Source organism: Tenrec ecaudatus, chromosome 8, assembly GCF_050624435.1.
Source record: "Tenrec ecaudatus isolate mTenEca1 chromosome 8, mTenEca1.hap1, whole genome shotgun sequence".
NCBI classification, from domain to species: Eukaryota; Metazoa; Chordata; class Mammalia; order Afrosoricida; family Tenrecidae; genus Tenrec; species Tenrec ecaudatus.
This window is the reverse complement of record NC_134537.1, coordinates 211,549-233,157: the sequence shown is the minus strand read 5'-3', so window position 1 is coordinate 233,157 and position 21,609 is coordinate 211,549. Positions and strand designations below refer to the sequence as shown.

Genomic DNA, 21,609 nt, shown 5'->3' with positions numbered 1-21,609 from the left:
GCATGGATGGTGGGTCCAAACAAGGTGAAATCCTTGGCAACCTCTAGCTTTTTCCCATTTAACATGACGTCATGCGTTGGTCAAATAATGAAGATTATCCCTTGACCTCTTAATTTTCACCACTGTCGGTGAGTTTGTCATATGGACAGGTGACTTGCATTTGGTTGTGATATGTCACGGGTATTTCAAATACCAGCAGTTACCCAACATGAACACCTTTCAGTGGATCGTCTACACTAAAAACAGACTACGAAGAAGGCATATGCTGCCCATTTCTGAAAAAGCAGCCACTGAAAGCCATAAGAACAGCAGCACAATGTTGTCAGAGATAGCGCCAGAAGGTGAGCTCCTCAAGTTGGAGACACGCAAAATAGGACAGAAGAAATACTGCCTTCTCACATTAAAGTCGACCCTAATGATGTGGTTGGAGGAAAGCCTGCTGGACCTTCATTTGCTGATGGGGCACAACTCAGAGTGAGAAGCAGCATCTGGAAACATCTATTAATAACGGGAACATGAAATGTACTAAGTAGAAATGCAGGGAAATTGGAAGTCATCAAAAATGAAATGGAGCATATAGCGATTGGCATTCTTGGGATTGGCCATTAAAAATCAGATAACCATATGGTTTATATGCCAGAAATAACAAATTCAAGAAGAATGGCAGAATATTCATCATCAAAAAGGATATTCTATACTCATACAAGCCAGTTAATAAAACTATTATTCAAGTAAATGCACCAGCCATGAAAGCTAGTGATGAAGAAACTGAACATTCTAACATAGTCAAACTGAAATTGACCAAAGATGCAATCAACAGACATTGATAATCACTGGCCAATGCAACGTGAGAGTTGGAAACAAAGATTTGTAGTTAGAAAATAAAAAAGGCAGAACATGTTCAGAGGGTATCAAGCTTCAAGTTGCAAAATGAAAAGATTCTTCCAGCAAAATATTGAACAAATGATGAAAGAAGTTTCAAAGAAGATGGAAGAAATGCGAAGTTCCCTCTATCAAAAATAACTCGTTGATATTCAATAATTTCACGAGTTAATATACAATCCAAAATAGATGACACTGAAGGAAGAAGTCTAAGCTTCTCTGAAAGTATGAGCGAAAAATAAAGGCTCTGGGAATTGACAGAATTTTAATTAAAATGTTTTGATGTGCTGATAAAGCACCAGAAACCCTCACTAGTCTATGCCATCTGCCTAGACATTGGAAGACAGGTATCTGGCAGCCCGACTGGAAGAGAACCATATCTGTATCCATTTCAAAGAAAGGGTTCCCAACCAAGTGTGGAAATCATCAAAATATCATTAATACCACATACAAATATTTGCTGAAAATGATTTTTAAATTATTGCAGCAGTAGATGGACAAAAAGCTGGCAGAAATTCAAGCAAGGTTCAGAAGAGGGTTCAAAACAGCAGATAAAAAGGCTACTTTCCTCTAGTTCTTGAATGCTTTCCCCCACCCCACCACCACTATCATGACCCCAATTCTACCTTACAACTCCAGCTAGACCAGAGCATGCACATGGGTGCAGATGAGAGCTGGAAACACAGGGAATCCAGGACAGATAAACCCCTCACGACTCATAATGAGAGGAGCGATATCAGAATGATAAGTGGAAGGTGGGGGGAGAAAGGGAGAACCAATCACAATGCTCTACATATGAGCCCTTCTCAGGGGGAGGGACAGGTGAAGGGAGACATCGGTCAGTGTAAGACATGAAAAAATAACAATTTATAAATCATCAAGGGTTCATGAGGGAGGGAGTTGGGAGAGGGAGGGGAAAAATGAGAAGTTGATACCAAGGGCTCAAGTACAAAGAAAATGTTTTGAAAATGATGGCAACATATGTACAAATGTGCTTGACACAATGGATGTATGTATGGATTGTGATTAGAGCTGTATGAGTCCCAATAAAATGATTTTTAAAAGAAAAGTAAAAAAAAAATGCTGACATCAGATGTGTCTTAGCTGAAAGCCAGAATACCAGGAGAGTGTGTTTTATGGCCCATGCAAAGGCATTTGACTTTGTGAACCAGAACTAACCAGGTGCAACACTGAGAAGAATGAGAATTCCAGAAGACTTCCGCACGCTCATTCAAAACTTGTCCATGGACCAAGAGGCAATCGTTTGAACAGAACTACATGGTTTAAAATCAGGAAAGATATGTATGAAGTTCTACCCTTTAACCATACTCATTCCATCTGTATACTGAGAAAACGAAGAAGAATGTGGTATCAGCATTGGAGGAAGGCTTATCCAAACCTGCGATATACAGATGACACCACCTGCTTGCCAAAGCAAAGGGGAATGGAGTACTTGTTGCTGAAGATCAACGACTGCCTCCTTCAGACTGGATTGCTGCTCAAAATAAAGACAACCAAAAACAAAAACCCAAATAAAGTGGTAGGAGAATTTTAAAAACACTCTGTTAAGCTTTGTAATTCATATGAAATATGGATTGTAAGGCCAAAAAACAACAACGAAACTCATTGTTATCAAGTAATTGCTGATTTGCCCTGTGGGCTTCTCCCACGGAGCTACTAGGGGCTTTGAACTGTAGACCATGAGGATTGCAGCCCAACTTGAAACCACTATACAACTAGGGCTCCTATAGGAGCAAGGTTTATTCAATTAAAATAATGTTTGGGGGAGATCAGTTTAATTGAAAATAATGCAGCATAGACTGGCCCAAGTTAAGAAGAGAGGCAGGGAGAAGGGTGAGAATGCTATAGCAGTCAAATTACAAAGTCATGACAATCTATTGGGGTGGCAGTTAAATCAGAGAGCGAATGATGAAAGACTATGAACTGTGTAAAATTTGGCAGTATTTGACGACAAATAGATCTCTCATAGACATGATCTTGTACCTTTTGTTACCCTGTTTACTTTCCTCAAGGGAGTTTTATGAATCACGGAAGGAACTGAACACTCTCTGTTAGAGACACGAATGACTATGAAAGTACCCAGTCTGCAGTCCCTGAGGAGATCTGACAACAGACTTCAGACTCGGGAGGGCAGGGCTTGGCACTGCATCAGACCAGATCAAAACACATTCTTAAGTTTCAGCAGACAGACCTGGAACTATTCATATGCTATTTTGTTGTTGTTGTCATTGGTTCTTTTTTCCCCATGTCTATCTATATACGGTAAGCAGGAAAAACAATCCCAAGGAGAAAACAATGACTGATGGTTCTGGGGGGACAGGGGAGAGGAGGAAGTGGGGGAAAGGGAGAGAGGATCTAACAAACCAAGGAACAAAGGAACAACATGAGATCTAAAATCAATGGTGAGGAAGGCACAGAACCCCTATTGGGGCTCGATCAAGTACTATGTAGTAGAGAGGAAGTACAGAGAGCTAAATGAAGGTGGAACATGATAGTGGGACAGGAAGAAAGTAAAAGGAAATAGAGGAAAGAACTAGGAGGCAAAGGACATTTATAGAGGTATAAACATAGGCATGTACATATGTAAATATATTACTAATGATAGGGATATAGGTCTATGTACACATATTTATAGGCTAAGTATTAAGGTAGCAGACAGACAGTGGGCCTCTACTCAAGTCCTCCCACAATGCATGACACTTTGTTCTAATAACCTGGCATAATAACCTGGAAGCTGATGCTCAGCTTCCCAACATGATAGCTGAAGACAAACTGGGTGTGTAAGCTAATGTGGTAAAGAGAGCTGATGGTGCCCGGTTGTTACAAGATATAGCATCTGAGGTCTTAACGGCTTGAAGTTAAACAAGTGGCCATCTAGCAGGGAAAGCAACAAACCCCACATGGAAGAAGCACAGGTATGATGGGATCAGGTATCAAGCATCAGAAGATCCAAAACAAACAACCATTTGACACGAACGAGGGGTGTCAGAATGGAGACCCAAAACCCATCTGTAGACAATTGGATATCCCTCACAGAATGGTCCACAAGGAAGGGACAAGCCAGTCAGGATGCAGTATTGCACTGATGAAGCATACAACATTTCTCTAGTTCTTTAATGCTTCCTTCCCTCTGACTATCATGACCCAGTGCTACCTTACAAATCAGCTAGACTGAAGCATGTACACTGGTACAAATGGTAAGAGCTCTCGACACATGGAAGCCAGCACAGATAACTCCCTCAGGGCCAATCATGAGAGTAGCAGTACCATGAGGAGAGGGGGTGGGGGGGTGGGAAGGAAGATAAAGTGGGAACTGCTTGCAATGATCAGTGTACAACTCCAATCCACCAGGGAGATGAACAATAGAAACATGGGAGAAGGGAGACAGTGATGGTGTAAAATATGAAAATAAGAATAATTTCTAAATTATCAAGGGTTCACGAGGGTGGGAGAGTAGTGGAGGAGGGGGAGAAAACATGAGCTGATACCAAGGGCTCAAATAGAAAGAAAATGTTTTAGAAATTATGATGGCAACAAATGTACAAATATGCTTGACACAATTGATAAATGGATTGTTATAAGAGCTGTAAGAGCCCCCAATAAAATGATTTATGTAAATTTTTAAGAAAGCAAATAATAATTAAAAAGACAGTTTGAAAGTTACCATAAGTAAAGGGAATTTAGCATTTCACAATTAGACTTCCCATTGAGGTTTTATCATAATGCTTATGCAAGACCATTGTGGCCATCTTGCTGGGTGCTTGTTCTTGACATGAGAACGCTGTGGAAAGTAGTTTACAGAAATGAGGGTCACTCAGGCACAGAGCTGTCATCCCCAGACAGCAGCTGCTCAGCTCTAGAAAACAAAAGACAGTACGATAGCAGCACTACCAAGGACCTCCAGCATCTCACTTCTTGAGAAATCCATTGTTTCCTCAAATAAACAATTTCACAGAATGTCAATTTTGGCTTTTGTTTATACTTTATTTATAAAAGTGTTTTTTTCTATTTTAAACAAACACTTTTTTATTTTGAACTGGGTGAACGTTTACTTAGCAAATCAATATTCCATTTAACAACTGTGTTTCTTCTAATTGATAACATCATTTATCTCATTTTCTCGGCTTTCTATTTGCATTCTACCCTCTTTCCTAGTCCTTCTGAGTTTTGTTCCTGGTGAATGCATTCCTTCCTGGTTGATTGTTCTAAGGTGTGCACACTTCACTAGGGTTACTCTGCCCCTCACAGACCTGTCTTGCTTGGCTTAAAAGTAGGCCATGACTAAGGAGGATGACTAAGGGACACAGCCTTTAGGGTCCATCTGTCTTTATACAATTGGTAAGCCGTTTTTTTTTTTCTCTGAATCTTAGTTTTTTCCACATTTTTCTTCCACTTCATCCATGATCCTGTAATAGGATCCCATTCAGAGTGGTTAGATGGGGTGACCAGGCACCTCCAGTTTTAGTCTCAGAGTTTTGGAGAAATTAATGTGGCCCATTTGTCAATTGAATGAATAGTTTCTATCTGCTATTTTTTTTCACACTTAAGCTAAATGGTTCAAATCTACCAGCTGCTTCATGTAAGAAGGATGAGGCTTTATGCTCCCATAAAAAATTAGAGGAAACTCAGACCATTGTGGTGAGGACATTATACTCAAACATCTGTTCTCCTCCCCCAAGAAATTTTTTAACTAGATAGAGCAAGGTAATGAAATAAGACCACTTTGCCATTGATCAAGCCATATTCAGGTCTAGATTGTTACCACATAGGGATTGCTTAACCATTCCAAACAACTGACTTAAGTCCTTACAGAAAAATCGTAGTTCTGAGGTTAAGTTTTGGTTCCTGTTACTAGTAAACCTAGTCCTCCCATACTAGACACTCCAACCCCTTAAACTCTGTCTATTTCAACTAAAGTAGGAACTACAATGTCCCTTACAGGACAAAGGTTTACAGCACAGATGCCCACTTCCCAGTTCCCCACTGTAAAAGCATCAGTTCCAGCAATATTAGTGGTTCAGAATGTTCAGATTAATCTATCGTTAATTAGCTACAAAAGTATTCTTATGCGGTTTCATCATAAAACCCTGCCAGTGAGGCAGTCATCGGATGCATTGCAAAGAAAGCATGACAAGGAGGATGCGGATGACAGTGTGGGCGGCAATGACTGCGGTCATTTGTGATCTAGCCATGGTGCCTGTAGCAGCTATTCTTGGTCTCAAATCCACTGTACTGAAACATGCATGCTGGGTATTTTCACATGTGCCGTAGGAAACTTAATTAGCATTTAATAAGTAAATGTGTTATACTCTTCAATTGAGATGTTGCAGTTTTAAAACAAAATTAGTTCATTTTAAGTGTAAAAAATAAAGTTAGTATTCATAAAAAAAAATATTCAAAGCCTCAGAAACCCTATCTCGGGTTCGAGTTAGAATCTACTAAATGTCAGTGGGTTTGTTTCTGGGGGGAAAGGTTCTGGCTTGGTGTTGGAGTGGTGGCAATGAGGTGGCTAACTGCAGGGTCAGCAACTCGAGACCACCATTCCACAGGAGAAAGACAAGGCTCTCTACTTCCAGGAAGAGTCAGTCTCAGAAACCAGTGTGTGGCCTACAGGGTGGCTGAGTTGGACTTAACCTGATGGTAGTGAATGCATTTTCTCCACTTGAGGAATGAACAAGAGTTGCACTGTGGATGGCTTTTTCTAAAGATCCTTTTATTGAGGGCTCTTATAACAATCCATACATCATTATTTTCTAAACATTTACATTTTATTTGAACCCTTGGTATTAGCTACTCTTATTCCCCTCCCTCCCCACCTTCCACTCTCCTGATCCCTTGATAAATTATAAATTATTATTTTCATATCTTACACCGACCACTGTTTCCCTTCACCTGCAGTTTCTTCTCCCCTCCTCTCCCCACCTTCTCCCTACAATCCTGGTATCACTACTCCCATTTCTGTTCCTAAGAGGTTTAGCTGACCTGGATTCTGTGTGTCCTGAGCTCTTATCTGTATCTGTGTACATGCTCTGGCCTAACTCACAGTGAAAGGCAGGATTGGGGTCATGATAGTGTGTGCAGGGGATGGGGAGGTTGTGAGGAAGCCTCAATGAACCAGAGAAATAGTGTGTGTTTCATCTGTGCTATACTTCACCCTGGTTGACTCATCCCTTCCGGTGACTCTTCTGTGAGAGGATGTCCCATTGTCTACAGATGGATTTTGGGTCTCTGCTGTTACCCCCTTTGTTCTCAACTATATGGTTTTTTAATTTGTTTGTTTTGGGTCTTCTGATGCCTGTTACCTGATCCTGTCAACACCTTATGATCACAAGCTTCTTTATGACTCCAATCACTAGTTACCAAAGTAGGGTCTAGAATATTTGCTGAATATGTTGGGATAATTGACCTTGATGTGTCCTGAACCCATAAGTCCAACTGCTCATTCCCTTGTGTTTGGACATGGCAAATAAGTTTTCATAAGTTTGCCTCCTATATGCTCTACTTTATTTATGGATATGTGTGAAATATAGGTAAATGCACATATAGAAACAGTTTCTGTCAAACCTATATGAATATATTAATAGGTAGGTCTCCTTACCATACCAGTTGAACTTGTGAGTCTATGTATCCATTTGTAGATCATTGCTATTCTTCTTCTTGTAGGATTGTGTATCTAATAGTATTTATTTTGCCTTTAATGTTTGCCCTTCTCCCAGGGTCATTTTTTGTCTTCAACATTTTTACCAATCTACCTCCTCTTATATTTTGCTTTCTCCTTCACCCAAGTTAATATGTGACTGTCCACCAGCGAGTGCTTTACTCCCACTTTATTTCCCTTTCTTGGTCACCATCAAAGAATTCTACTTTTTGTATGAAAACTTTCTTGACTTTGTAATAGTGGTCTCATACAACATTTATCTTTTTGTGACGGACTTAATTCATTCAGCTTTAAACCCTCCACCGTGGATGTCAGAAGGCAGCTTGAATCTTTTTCATAAATACAGAGTAGCCAAGGTGAATGGAAGAAAGTATTAAATTTACAAAGCCAGAAAAATTGTGACTGCAGCTTGAGGAGAGAATGTTCTAGATTATAATGGGATGTAGAAGAGAATGTACTAGATTATAATGGGATGCTTAAAGTCCTGGAGTTAGAGAACTGAAAGAGAAGAGCACACTCAGCGTATTTTAAGCTGAAATAACTGAAAAAATCCAAGTCTCAGGTTCAATGTTGAAGGATCCTATGGGAGAAAGCATTGAACTACGTCTGAAGCACCATAAGCTGAAAGGAATACACAGTCGCTGAACCGAAAAGAGCTGGTCGACACTCAGCTCTTTCAAGAGCTTACACACTCACGAGCCAATGGAACCGAAGGAAGTAGTCTGAGCCACATGGAAGGCCTAGGCAACAAACAATACTCCAGAAACTCATCTGCGTCCACTTCAAAATAGATAACCAAACAGAATGGGGAAATTATTAAATAATATTAATATCACATACAACTACATTTTTGCTGAAAATAATTTTAAAATAGCTGCAACCTTACCTCTACGGAGAGCTTCTAGAAAATTAAGCTGCATTCAGAAGAGGATGTGCAATGAGGACTATCATTGCTGACAGATACATCGTTCCTGAAAGAAAAAATATCAGCAAGATATTTTATAATTTTTGGACTATGCAAAGACATTTAACTGAGCAGAACATAATAAGCAGTGGACAATATCATGAAAATGGGGATTGTAGAACACTTAAGTATGCACATATGGAACACAATTAAGGTTTCTCAGGTGGGAAATACCTTGGCACGAGAAAGAATTCTCGCTAAAGCCTGGTTTGTGATCCAAGTGGGTTTTATAAAAGACAGAAGTTTCAGGTTTTACAGTCACAGATCAAGGGCAACCTCCTGGGATTGCAAACCACAAGTGGTGGGGGTGGGGGGAGAGAGAGAGAGAGAGAGAGAGAAGGGAGAGAGTGGGGGGAGGGAGAAAGAGAGGGAGGGAAAGAGAGGGAGGGAGAGGGAGGAGAGGGGGGAAGAGGGAGAGAGGAGAAAGAGGAGGGAGAAAGAGGGGGGGAAAGGGAAAGAAGAAGAGAGAGGGGAGAGAGGAGGGAGAAAGAGGGAGAGAGAGGAGAGAGAGAAGAAAGAGGAGGGAGAAAGCGGAAGAGAGAGAGGAGAGAAGAGGGAGGAGGGAGAAAGGGAGAGAGAGCGGGGAGAGAGGAGAAAGAGAAGAGGGAGGCAGGAGAAAGAGGGAGGGAAAGGGTAAGAGGGAGAGAGAGGGAAAGAGGAGAAAGGGAAGGAGAGAGAGAGATACCTGTGGCCGGCTGGCCGGCCGGCTGGCTGGCTGGCTGGCTGGCGGAGCAGAAAGCTCAGAAGTAGCAGAAGGGAAAGAGACTGGTGGTCTTGAGGTTCCGGCCTTTAGGGCCTTCAGCTGGGAGGCATGCTCTAAGGTACTGGTTGATGGTACTTAATTAACTGAATTAAGCCCACCTGGATTAGTTTGGGCCATGTACACTCACCTGATTCTGTGAGACCTGAATTTGGAGCATGCGCAGTAGACACCCTGGTTCCTGTTCTGCTACCTAACAGAACCTGTACATAGACCAAGAGGCAATCATTTGAGCAGAATCAGGGATACTGAATGGATTAAAATCAGGAAGTCACTAGAGTAGCATCAGTTCACCATACTTATTCAATATGTGCTGAGCAAGTCAGAGGATGTGGATTTTATGACGAAGAATGTGACATCAGGATCAAAGTGGGGCTTATTAACAACCTACAATATGTAAATGACACAAGCTTGCTTGTATAAAGAGAGGAGCACTTACTGATCAAAAGCAAATAGTGCATATAATTGGGCTTCTAGATAGTACATCCCAGCTTAATGCTTTCAGGCTGTGTGATCTGGGCAGATTACTTTCTTTATTGAGTTTCTGGGAATTTTTCCCTCTTCATAATAGAACTATAACTTTTGCACCTGATAACTTTAGGTTTCATGCTGCAACTTTTTATTGTTCTAGAACACTCCGAGCTGGGACATGTGACAGAGACAGCACACGTTTGTGAAGGTATTGGGGGGAGGAAGTAAAAGAAAGCAGAGGTGCTCAACCTCAACACAAACTTCCTGGGCTCCTTTGCATATAGGTAAGCGTGATATACATAACTGTACCTACTTCAATTAATTGTTCTGATATGATAATAATTAGATCTAGTTGTTTTCATCATGCTACTTAAATCTTCAATACCTGTATTGACTTTCATCTCTGCTGGGTTTATCAGTAAATGAGAACAATACTTTAAATTCTCCTATTTCAGCTCTATAAATACTTTCTGCATAGTAAATTATATCATTAGGTTCATGTAAAGTTAAAAAAAAGTTATGTTTTATTTCCTATTCTATTTAATTTCAAGATTTTCTCTGACAATAGTGTTCACTAGTATCACTCTGATGCTCCTAAATTGTATTTATCATGCTTGTAGCTTGTAGTGTGTATTTTCTTCCTTTGTCCCAATAATGGATTTTATCTCTTTAAAAATATTCATCCAGGGGGAGCGGGGAGGGAGGGAAAAAAAAAAGAGGACCTGATGCAAAGGGCTTAAGTGGAGAGCAAATGCTTTGAGAATGATTGGGGCAGGGAATGTATGGATGTGCTTTATACAATTGATGTATGTATATGCATGAACTGTGATAAGAATTGTATGAGCCCCAATAAATTGTTAAAAAGAAAAGAAAATGATTAGGGCAAAGAATGTATAGAGGTGCTTTATACAATTGATGTATGTATACGTATGGATTTTGATAAGAGTTGTATGAGCCCCTAATAAAATGTTTTAAAAAAATAATCAGCCAATATCCTAAACCTCAACTCTCTCTACAATTTTTGCTTATAATATTTGAAAAATAAGAGCCATAACAAAATAAAAACAAGCACATGGGAAATCTAGATAATGTTCCAACCTGACAATGGTGTTAAAATAAAAATGAATACCTACGCATGCCTGAAAAACACATGACCAGACTGAGAAGTTTAGGAGATGGCTGAGAAATATGTTGAAGTATTGAATTTCTAGACCTGAAAAATATAATAAGTGGTATTAACAATAGGATAATGTCAAATTAGAAACATGTATAAGATGGAACAAGAGATGAAAGAATAGTAAATAAAGAAGAAAACAACATCAACACAGGCAATGAAGTGAGCTGGGTTAACAAGCACCCACCTGACTCTCAGGAGAGCCTTTGGGCCAACAACAGAAATTCCAGGCATAGAGAATGAAGGTACCTTCTTTGCCTCTTTCCTTCTGCAGCCCAGGACTCTGGTAATCCCTGATTTCCTCAATGAAGTTCTGGAGTGATGTAATTTAAAATAATAATGGTTTTTACTCCAATCATTTCACTGTACATTAAAATAATAAATCAATTCAGGGTAAAATATCTTTTATTTTGAAATTTTGTTTTATTTTATTATTAATTGGAATTAATGCAGACATCAAATCATTCCATAGTTCAATCATGTCCAGCAGAATGGTACATTTGCTATCACAATCAGGTTTCAAACATTCTTTTTTTAAAATAAAGACTCAAATTCATTACATAAATTGTATTGGATTGGATCAAAGCATCACGGACAAGTCTAAAGGAATCGGCTAACTGTTGCTGGACACCTCTTAGAGTTTATTCATCAGCCTGCTGAACTGTTCTTTCTCAGAAACATAATTAAAGCAGCTGAATTTGATACAAGCGCAATGTCGTTTCCTTCAAGAATTAACTCATCTTTCTGGCCTTGAGAAACAGAACAGGCAACACCTGTCCTCATGCGAACCCTCTGGGTGTATTTTTCACCCAAGAAATTACAGATTTCAACAAGAGACCTTTTCTCCTGAATAACCACATTGATGGGGAAGTGGCCACACACAGACCGCATCTTGTGTCAGAAGCACAGTGTCACGCCCTTGATCATGTTCTGTGCGTGACCACAGATAGTGCGGACTGTAGCCAGTTCCTTTCTATTTCCCCACCATTTGTCAACTCGAAGCCTCTTCTTCTTCTTCCCAAGGAGGCTGAGTTCTACATTGATGTGCTTGAAGTCCCTCCGCAGGTCCAGCTTGCATCAAAGAGGGAATCTAGTGACAAGTTTTATCTGTTCAAGTCAGAATATCCTGAGCCGTAGTTCTATCAACTAGAGTGAAACTAGGAAAGGCAGGTACCAGGTAGTGCCCGAGGGTTAAAGAGCTCAGGTGGTGCCATCCTCAACTGCGCTCGGCTGTTAAGGAGAGCTTGAAGCTCAGAGGGCATGGGATGTATGGGTCACAGCTGTGAATTCCCTTTGAGGCAGTTTTACTCTCACCCTTGGGGATCTGAGTCAGACTTGAATTGATTTCAATGAAATTTTGTTGTGGTTGTTTTGTGGGGTGGGGTGGGGTGGGGGTAACCTACTAGTTAAAAACTATAAAGACATCCCAAGGTTCTCTTCCCCAGTGGCTCTATCCTGCTTTGTGCATAAATCTTACTGATACTTGTTAATGTCTCTTTCAGGATTTGAGACACGGGAAGTTTTGGAATGACAACTGCCTTTGGGAGAAGGAGCGAGCCAAATGGGTAGGACTCCGTTTCCATTTCAAAGTTACATTTTATTTTCAGTTTTAGTTTTCCCCCGAGAAGTTTCACAGTTAAAGTAAATTGTTCCATAAGTCCAATATTTTTGAAGCTCATCTTTAAATGCGAAGGTTAAAATATGGAAATGAGCTTCAGTTTGAAGATGAATACATTGAAAGACATGAGAAAGTCACTTAAAAAAACCTCAAAGAATTTATGAATTAGCATTTCATTTTTGCTCACATTCAAATTGAAGTCTGAAATATAATCACCTAAGGAAGATATATAATCTGATGGTTGAAAGACAGTCAACATTTTTAATCAACCCAAAATTGTCTATGCGCAATGATACAAAATAATTTATCACCACCAATAACTATATTTAAACAAACAGATGCCAGTTTCTGATAAAAGACAAAGAAATTATATATATTAACATATTCGTTGTTACCAAAATGGGTCTTACCCACCACATTCTAGTTGCTTATTATTGTTCAAATTATTTTCATACTTTTCCTGTGGGAAATGTGGTCATAGATTTCATTTTGATTAACTAATACTAAGAACAATTTGAGTTCCTCAGGATTCATTTGTTTTGAGGCAACCCATAATATCCCGCTCTTGTGTCTATATTTTCCCCGTTGCATCTGTACTGGGTCCTCTGTCAAGATGGGGCTGATGGCTTCCCAGTTATCAGACAGGGTCTCATGTGGATCAGGTAAGATTGTCTGCATTCTTGCGCTCTAAACTACTTCTCTGCTGCTTAGAAACTCCTCACAGAGGGATGTTAGGGAATTTGTGACTCACTTCATTGATTGGAACTGTTTTTAACCTCAAAGACTTAACAGAATCCATGGTCTTGAACTAGGGAACTCCTTTCCCCATTTTGTTCCCGTTCATTCTTGCCTCATTTGGCAAATGCAAAGCAAAACAAATATTAAACACAACGCAAATAAAGAAAACCTTACAAACCTGACTGACTCCTCACATGTTCCTTTATTATTACATACAAGGTGCCTTTGTTTGGTGTAAAGGGGAAACTGAGGTACAGGGAGGAAGACAGACATAACTGACAGGACAAGGGAGAGCAGAAACCAAAATAGCTTTATTAAGGGGTGGGGGTGGGGATCGCCCTTAGGAGGTTCTGTGACTAGGCCAACAGTCAGCAGTTGGGGGCGAGGGTTTTTTAAAGGGGTGGTAAGGAATGTAGGGCAATTAGCCTATGGGGTCTGGAAACTCAGAGAATTGCTTGTCCACTCCTCGACTCCTTGAGGCTTTCTTTGAACCCAGAACATCTGGTTTCACTGGTTATCTTATCAGGCTGTTATCTTATCTGGCGTTGTCTGCTGCTGACCTTTGGGATGTGCAGGGAAGCACGTGCAGGACCGGGACCTGCTTCAGCTTAGTCAAAACGGGGCTGCCTACTTCGGACAGGCCCAAATGTTTGGGAAGATGGGGCAATCATCTGTCAGGTCATCTGACAGACATTTACAGAATCTTGAGAAATAGCTTCCCAATCCTTCTGTTTTATCTTCACAGCAGGACAAAATCCATAGCTTCACAGTTTAATTGTGATCACGAGATAGGGACTGTGTTTGCTTCGGCAGCACATGTGCTAAAATCAGAGCTGGGGGGTCTAAGGGAAATGAAGCACAAATGGTGAGGATATTGGAAGGGGGAGAAGAAAAAGAAAGCCAAATGTGGTGTTAATTTTTATCTTGTTGGGCTGACAAGCTTTATATTAAAAAATGTTTAAACTATGCCAATTACCTATCATCCAATTGATTCCAATGTATGGTGACCTCATATGTATGGAATAGAAGTCTCCTTCCTTTTCGCATCTGTACCAGCTGTCGGATCTTTCTTGTCAGGCACCCTGGTTGCAAGTGAACAGTCATCATTCCAGTGTGCATTTGAGACTTACTGTATGTGCCCCATGAGGACTCGTAATCTCTATAAAGGGTTTGTGATCTCCCCCCATGAACATGTAAGATGATTTAATTGAAGAACTAGCCAAGAAAGTATTTGATTAGATCATTCTCAGATCCTGTAATAGTAAAGGCATTCAATCTAGAAAAATATTATCCTATCTTTGGCCTTTCACCCAATATTTTGATCTTTCAGTCTGGTATCAGAAATATTGCCTTATGGTAAAATTTTTCCCCTTTCATTTTATCATGAATCTGGAAAGCTAATATACTCAGTATATAATATATATGCAGTATATACTGTAAATATCAAGTGTTGGGCTGCTCAACACAAGGTTGCCAGTTCAAACCTATCAGCCACTATTCCTGAAAAGAATGACTTAGTACTCACGTTAACATATGCAGTCTCAGAACCCTTGAATAGCATCGCTCTGAGTGGGAATAGACTTGAAGGTCTGGGCATTGCAAGTATGCATCAATATGTGCCTGCCTGATCAGAAAAGAATTGTGGTTAAGTGTAGTGAGAGAAACAGAAGTGTAAAATGCTCAGAAGTGGAGGTTTTTGTAACATAAATTTGAGGTTGAATATGCTAAACTCCTAGCCAGTCTTAAGTCTTCACTATAGGATAGGGTTAGAATTGTGTTAAGCACCAATCAGAGGAAACTTTACTTGAAAAAGTTCCTAAGGTCCACTTCTTGAAAAACCTTCATAAGTTTCTATGAAAGGGATGGAATTGGGTACTGTAGAATTACCTAGAAAAAAAAAACCACACAAACATTTGTAGCGATCCATTGACAGGGCGCTGGCAGAAATTCAAGTCAGATTCAGAAAACCACATATAACAAAGGATGGTATTGCTGACATCAGATGAATCTTGACTGAATGCATAGAATATAATTACTTATGTTTTATTGACTAGGCAAAGGTATTTGTGTGGATCATAGCAAACTATCAATAAAGTTGCAATGAATGGGAATCTCATGTCTCTTAATTGTGTTCTTGTGCAAGCTGTACATAGACATTTGAAAAGAACGAGGAGATAAGCCTGGTTTACAGTCCAGAGAAGTGCATATCGGGGTGGCATCTTTTCATCATATTTATTCAATCCCTATTCTGAGTGATCTGTGCAGTTGGATCTTACGAAGAAGAGCATGGCACCAGGAAAGGGGGAAGACTCATTAGCTATCTGTGATATGCAGATGGCAAGATTTACGTTCGGAAAAAAGGAAGCACTTGCTCATGAAAAAGAAATACATAGCCCTCAGTATAGATTACAATTCAATGTACAGAAAGCTGAAATATTCACAACTGGACCCACAGACAACATCGTAACTGGAGAAGAGATAAATGTTGTCAAGTATTTCACTTTGCTTGGATCTACAAGCAACACTTATAGAAGCAGCAGTTGAGAAATTAAATTAGTTACTGCACTGGAAAAAATCTGCACAAGAGTCATTTAAGATATCATAGAACAAGGATGTCACTTTGAGGCGTAAACTGTCCCTATGCATTTAAAAGCTGCACAATGAATAAGGAAGAATGAAGAAGAATTAATGCATTTGAATTATAGTGTTGGCAAAGAATAATGAAAGTGTGTGGACTGACAGGTAAGTAAACTAATCTATCTTGAGAAAGTACAACCAGAGTGCTCCTAAGAAGTGAAGATGGCAAGACAAGATCTCATGAACTTCGGACATATTATCAGGAAAGACCAATCAATCACTGGAAAAGGACACCATGTTTGGGAAGTGGAGGGTCGCTGAAAAAGAGGAAGGCTCTCCAGGAGGATTGGCAATAGTGGCACAGTGAAAATGGTACATGAAGTGGGAAGTGTGTTTCATTCTGTTTTAGGGAGCTAAAAGTGTTTCATTCTGTGAGTCAGAGCTGACTTACTGGCACCTAACAAGGATAGCATACGTAACTGAAGAACAGGGTCCTTATAGAGTTAATGTCCTGTAAGTCTTGTTGACTCACCTTTTGAATGGTTTGTCCAGTGAACAAACACATTTGACTTTTTTTAACCCAAGGATTGTGGTATTCTTGTCCATTTCCCCTTAACTAAATTAAACCAGAGGTTTAAACAACATAAACTATTTTGACTCAAAGTAATACTTGTAATACTTCAGAATATACTTGTGTTCATTAATACTTGTGTCTGTGTCTTTACTTCTTCTTTAAAGGGTGCATTTAACTCATTTGATTTCCCGATTAGTGTTATGATTTAAATTTAACCTTGAAAGTTTTCTGTAGTTGCATCTTGTAAACTTGAGAGCAAATTTATTTTACTTAAAACACTATTTTCACAGGTTTTATCAGTTACTTGGAAGACACTTCACTACTTTCATGCTCTGAATTACATATTTCATAGATATCTATTGTGTGCAAAAAACCTACATGAAGAGTTCATGAGGGAGGGAGGTATAGGGAGAAAGGGGGGAAATGTGGAACTGATATTAAGGGCTCAAGTAAAAGCAAATGTTTTGAGAATGATGATGGCAACAAATGTGCTTGACACAATGGATGTATGTATGGATTGTGATAGGAATTGTACGAGCCCCCAATAAAATGTTTTTTTAAAAATTATGACCCCGTATATTGATTATATTATGAATTAGTAAAACCTCCTCTGATTAGAAGAGTTGGAAATTGATCTTATCACTGTCCCAAAACCCAATCTAATATTAATAAGTTGACATAATTTAACATCTCAGGAGAATTGTGTGTGAAGACACAGCTCAGCAATACCAAGGTCCTCAATATGTGCTATCTGCTTTCTGTCTCCCAGTTCTGTGTTTTAATTTGCAGTGAGGTTCTGCTGGTAACTTTAAGTATCCCCAGACTTGAATCTTCACAGGTAGAACACTTGTCAAAATGGGATCTTTTCCTTTCAATTATTCCAACAAATCCCCATGTTTATTTTTTTCCCCTATAGATTCGTCTGCCTCAAGAGTTCGTTCCTGGCCCACTCCTGGGTTACCATACTTTCAGTGAGATGGATGCTTACATCTGGAGCCCAGAGGAGGATGAAATGCATACACGTGTATCAAGGATTAAGAGCTAAAGCACTGATGTTTTTCAAGTGTGGCACTGGCAAAAAACATCGAGTATCACATGGACGACCAGAAGAACAAAAATCTCAGTACAGAAAGAAGTACAGCCATCATACTCTTTAGAGGACTAAACTTCGTCTCTTGTATTCTGGGCATGATATTAGGGAGAACCAGTTTCTAGCGAAGGATATCATGCTTAGGAAAGAAGAGGGTCCGCAAAACAGAGGAAATCCATGAATGAGACTGACTGACACAGTGGCTGCAACAATGGGTTTACACTTAGAAATGATTAGTGAGGAGACTACAGTATCAGGCAGTGTTTTGTTCTGGCGTACTGACTGAGTTCAGTCCCAACCTGCCTAGTGTCATGCAACCTTGTAAATTCTACAGCTTGCCCAAGGAGCTTAATATATGAGATATTGTCACAGGATGTTGGAATATATATACATCATATATTTCCCATAATTAACCTCTGCTTTCCTTCCTGATGGGAGTCCCGATGGTGCAGTGGATGTTGCCTTGCACTTCTAAAAACAAAGTCAGCAGTTTGAAAGGACCAGCTACTTTGTGGGAGAAAAATGAGCTTTCTGCTCCCCTAAAGATTGATAGTCTCAGAAAACCACATCTACCCTGTCAGAACTGGCTGGACGGCAATGAGATTTTTGTTTCCTTCTTTGTATCCTATCTCTTTTTTGTCCTTTCCTTCCTGGAAAGTATGCCGTCACAGCAAGTGAGTATTGGACCAGATCCCAAAACATAAGCAGAATGACAGTCACTCCCTCCAGGACACCCTGAACAAAAGTACTTTGGACAAGGAACCAAATGTTAGCAGAAAGATGTCACTACATGGCTTGGAAAACATTTGAATTTGAGAGGTTAATAATGAACTCTAAGCTAATACATATTCATGACCATCCCTGTGAAAATTGTCCCATCCTCATAATCCCCAGGAGCTTGCTTTGGTGGTTCTGATCCCACCTTCTTCCTTGCTTGATCAAACAAAGGAAAGCAGTCCTCTTCCACTGTCCTCCAGTCTGTCTTTGCTTCTCCGATGCGTGGAGAGAGACCTGGGTCGGTAACAACAGCGCTGCCATGCCTTGGAACTAACTTCGGGACAGCTCAGAGCAAGAGTGTGGCGAAGTGTAGTTGTCCATGACATATTTAGCTATTGGTCTTGGGAAGTAAGGAGATTGAGACGTAATCCTTAAGGAAGTACTCTTGGTGGGCATTCGTTGACTAAAAACATTTCAATGATTACTCATGTCTTCGGGGTAAAATGTGACTCCTATATTTGGGATTCCAACACTGTCTGTGTGGTTTCTGGAAACCTTAGGTCCTGCCATCTAGGATTAGATAATGAACTTTTTAAAAATGTAATTACTCTCTTCTCTAACGTATTTCTCTCTTTAAATACTTTTATGATTCCGTCAACCCATTAATTACCTCTTTAAATTATTTCCTCTCTAAAATATTGTGTGTGTATGTACCATTCTTGCCCTTAGATTAAGGTATAGAATGATTCATCTCTTACACATATATGACCATCTCTGGATTTGTTTCTTTAGTCAACCCAGCCTAACCAGAATGTATGTATTAATTTAATTCTTCAAACAACTCTATAAGGTGAGTATTACTTTATAGGTGAATATACTAAATCAGTCTTGGAAGAAGTAGGGCCAGAGTACTCCTTATAGGCAGGGATGGTGAGATTCTGTCTTACATACTTTGGGCATATTGTCAGGAGAGACCACTCTCTGGAGAAAGACATCAATACTTGATAAAGTAGAAGGCAGTGAAAAAGAAGATCCTCAATAAATTGAATGACACAGTGCCAGCACCGATGGGCTTAAGTGTATGAACAACTTGGAGGATGGCACAGGACCAGGCAGTTTTTCCCTCTGTTGTGTATACGTTGCTATGGGTTGGAACCCACTAAAAAAAACCACCTAACAACAAGATACCATATATACTCGAGTATAAGCCGACCTGAATATCAGCCAAGGCACCTAATTTTACAGCGAAAACAATATTAAAAATGTGCTGAAATACAACGCTCCGCCGCCGCTACCGCCTCGACTCGGTCTGCGCGCCAGCACCCCGCTGCCGACAGCTCCGCCGCCATGGAGGACATGAATGAGTAAAGCAACATGGAGGAATTCGCAGAGGGTTCCAAGATAAACGCGAGCAAGAGCCAGCAGGATGACGGTAAAATGTTTATCGGAGACTTGAGCTGGGATACAAGCAAGAAAGATCTGACTGAATATCTGTCTCGATTTGGAGAGGTTGTTGACTGCACAATTAAGACAGATCCAGTCACTGGCCGCTCAAGAGGATTTGTGCTTTTTAAAGATGCTGCTAGTGTTGATAAGGTTTTGGAACTGAAAGAACACAAACTGGATGGCAAATTGATAGACCCCAAAAGGGCCAAAGCTTTAAAGGGGAAGGAACCCCCAAAAGGTTTTTGTGGGTGGATTGAGCCCAGATACTTCAGAAGAACAGATTAAAGAATATTTTGGAGTCTTTGGAGAGATTGAAAATATTGAGGTTCCCATGGATACAAAAACAAATGAGAGAAGAGGATTTTGCTTTATCACATACACAGATGAAGAGCCAGTAAAGAAGCTGTTAGAAAGCAGATACCACCAAATTGGTTCTGGGAAGTGTGAAATCAAAGTTGCACAGCCCAAAGAGGTGTATAGGCAGCAGCAACAGCAGCAGAAAGGAGGAAGGGGTGCTGCAGCTGGTGGTCGAGGTGGTACTAGGGGTCGTGGACGAGGTCAGGGCCAAAACTGGAACCAAGGGTTTAATAACTATTATGATCAAGGATATGGAAATTACAATAGTGCCTATGGTGGTGATCAAAACTATAGTGGCTATGGCGGAGATGATTACACTGGGTATAACCATGGAAACTTTGGACATGGACAGGGATCTGCAGACTACAGTGGCCGACAGAGCACGTACAGCAAGGCATCTCGAGGGGGAAGCAATCACCAAAACAATTACCAGCCATACTAGAGGAGGACACTGGAGAAAACAGGAGGAGATGCTAAAGCAACCCATCTTGCAGGACAACGTTGAAGATTGGCCTTCTGTTGATCTAAGATGACTATTTTGTAAAAGACTTTTTAGTGTAACAAGACACAATGGTGTCCACCTGTATATAGCTGCCAATAAGTTTTCTTTGTTTTTACTTTGTCCTTTGCTATCTGTGTTTTGACTCAATGTGGATTTGTGTTTATACAATTTTTATTTGTATGATTTCATGTTAAACCTCAAATGCTTCCTTATGTGAAAAAAAGTGTGCTGAAAAACTTGGCTTATATGTGAGTATATACTGTACTAAATCAAACAAATCTGGCCTGAAAGAAATACAGTCATAAAACTCAGAAGCAGGAATGGAGGATGATAGGAGCTCATCTCACAAACTCTGGAAATATTATCAATCCAAGGAAAAGGACAACATGCTAGACATAGTAGAGAGTAGGAGAAAAAGAAAAGCCCTCAGACAGGTGAATTAACACAGTGTCTGCAACAATGAACTCAACAAAGCAGGGACAGGAAGATGGCTCAGAATCGGGCAATACCATGTTCTGTTGCATGTGGGGTCGTTATGCGTCAAGAGCAACAATATGGAATCAATAGTTAAGAAAACTAATCAGGAAGTATCACTAATAAGATATTTTCACCACACATAGAGTTCCTCCAGCTGGTGTAGTGGATACCAGGGAGGCTGCTAACCGCATGGCCACCAGAAACCTGTGAAGACCCCAGAAACATACCAGGGCAGTTCACCTCTGTCCTTCAGAGTCACTATGAGTTGGCATTGATTCAGTGGCTATGAGTTTGGTTTTTAGAGTTCCAGGGTCTATGTTTTTAATCTCTTAACTATAGGTATTTTAATGTGCTGATGTAAGTATATATTAGGAAATTTATTTTGCAAAGATTAAACACATTGGAAGATGTCACTTAAATTTTGATGAGGTTATAACTTTGCTTCAAAAAAGTTATAAGTTCCCAGTGGTTTATAAAATCTTAAACAGCTGGTGAGAAAAAGCATGGTCCATTATCTAAGGCTTTATTTATTTTTATTGTAAGCAAATAAAAGAACAATCACATGATGTTTGAATTTCATTCT

At 39.9% G+C, this 21,609-nt stretch overlaps 2 pseudogenes; both read left to right on the top strand.

Annotated features, from left to right (window-relative positions):
* The first annotated feature begins 208 nt into the window (after positions 1-208).
* LOC142454620 (transcription initiation factor TFIID subunit 9-like) lies at positions 209-6,086 on the top strand (annotated as a pseudogene).
* Positions 6,087-6,093: 7 nt separating this feature from the next.
* On the top strand, positions 6,094-20,746 carry LOC142454619 (heterogeneous nuclear ribonucleoprotein D-like; annotated as a pseudogene).
* The last annotated feature ends 863 nt before the right edge of the window (positions 20,747-21,609 follow it).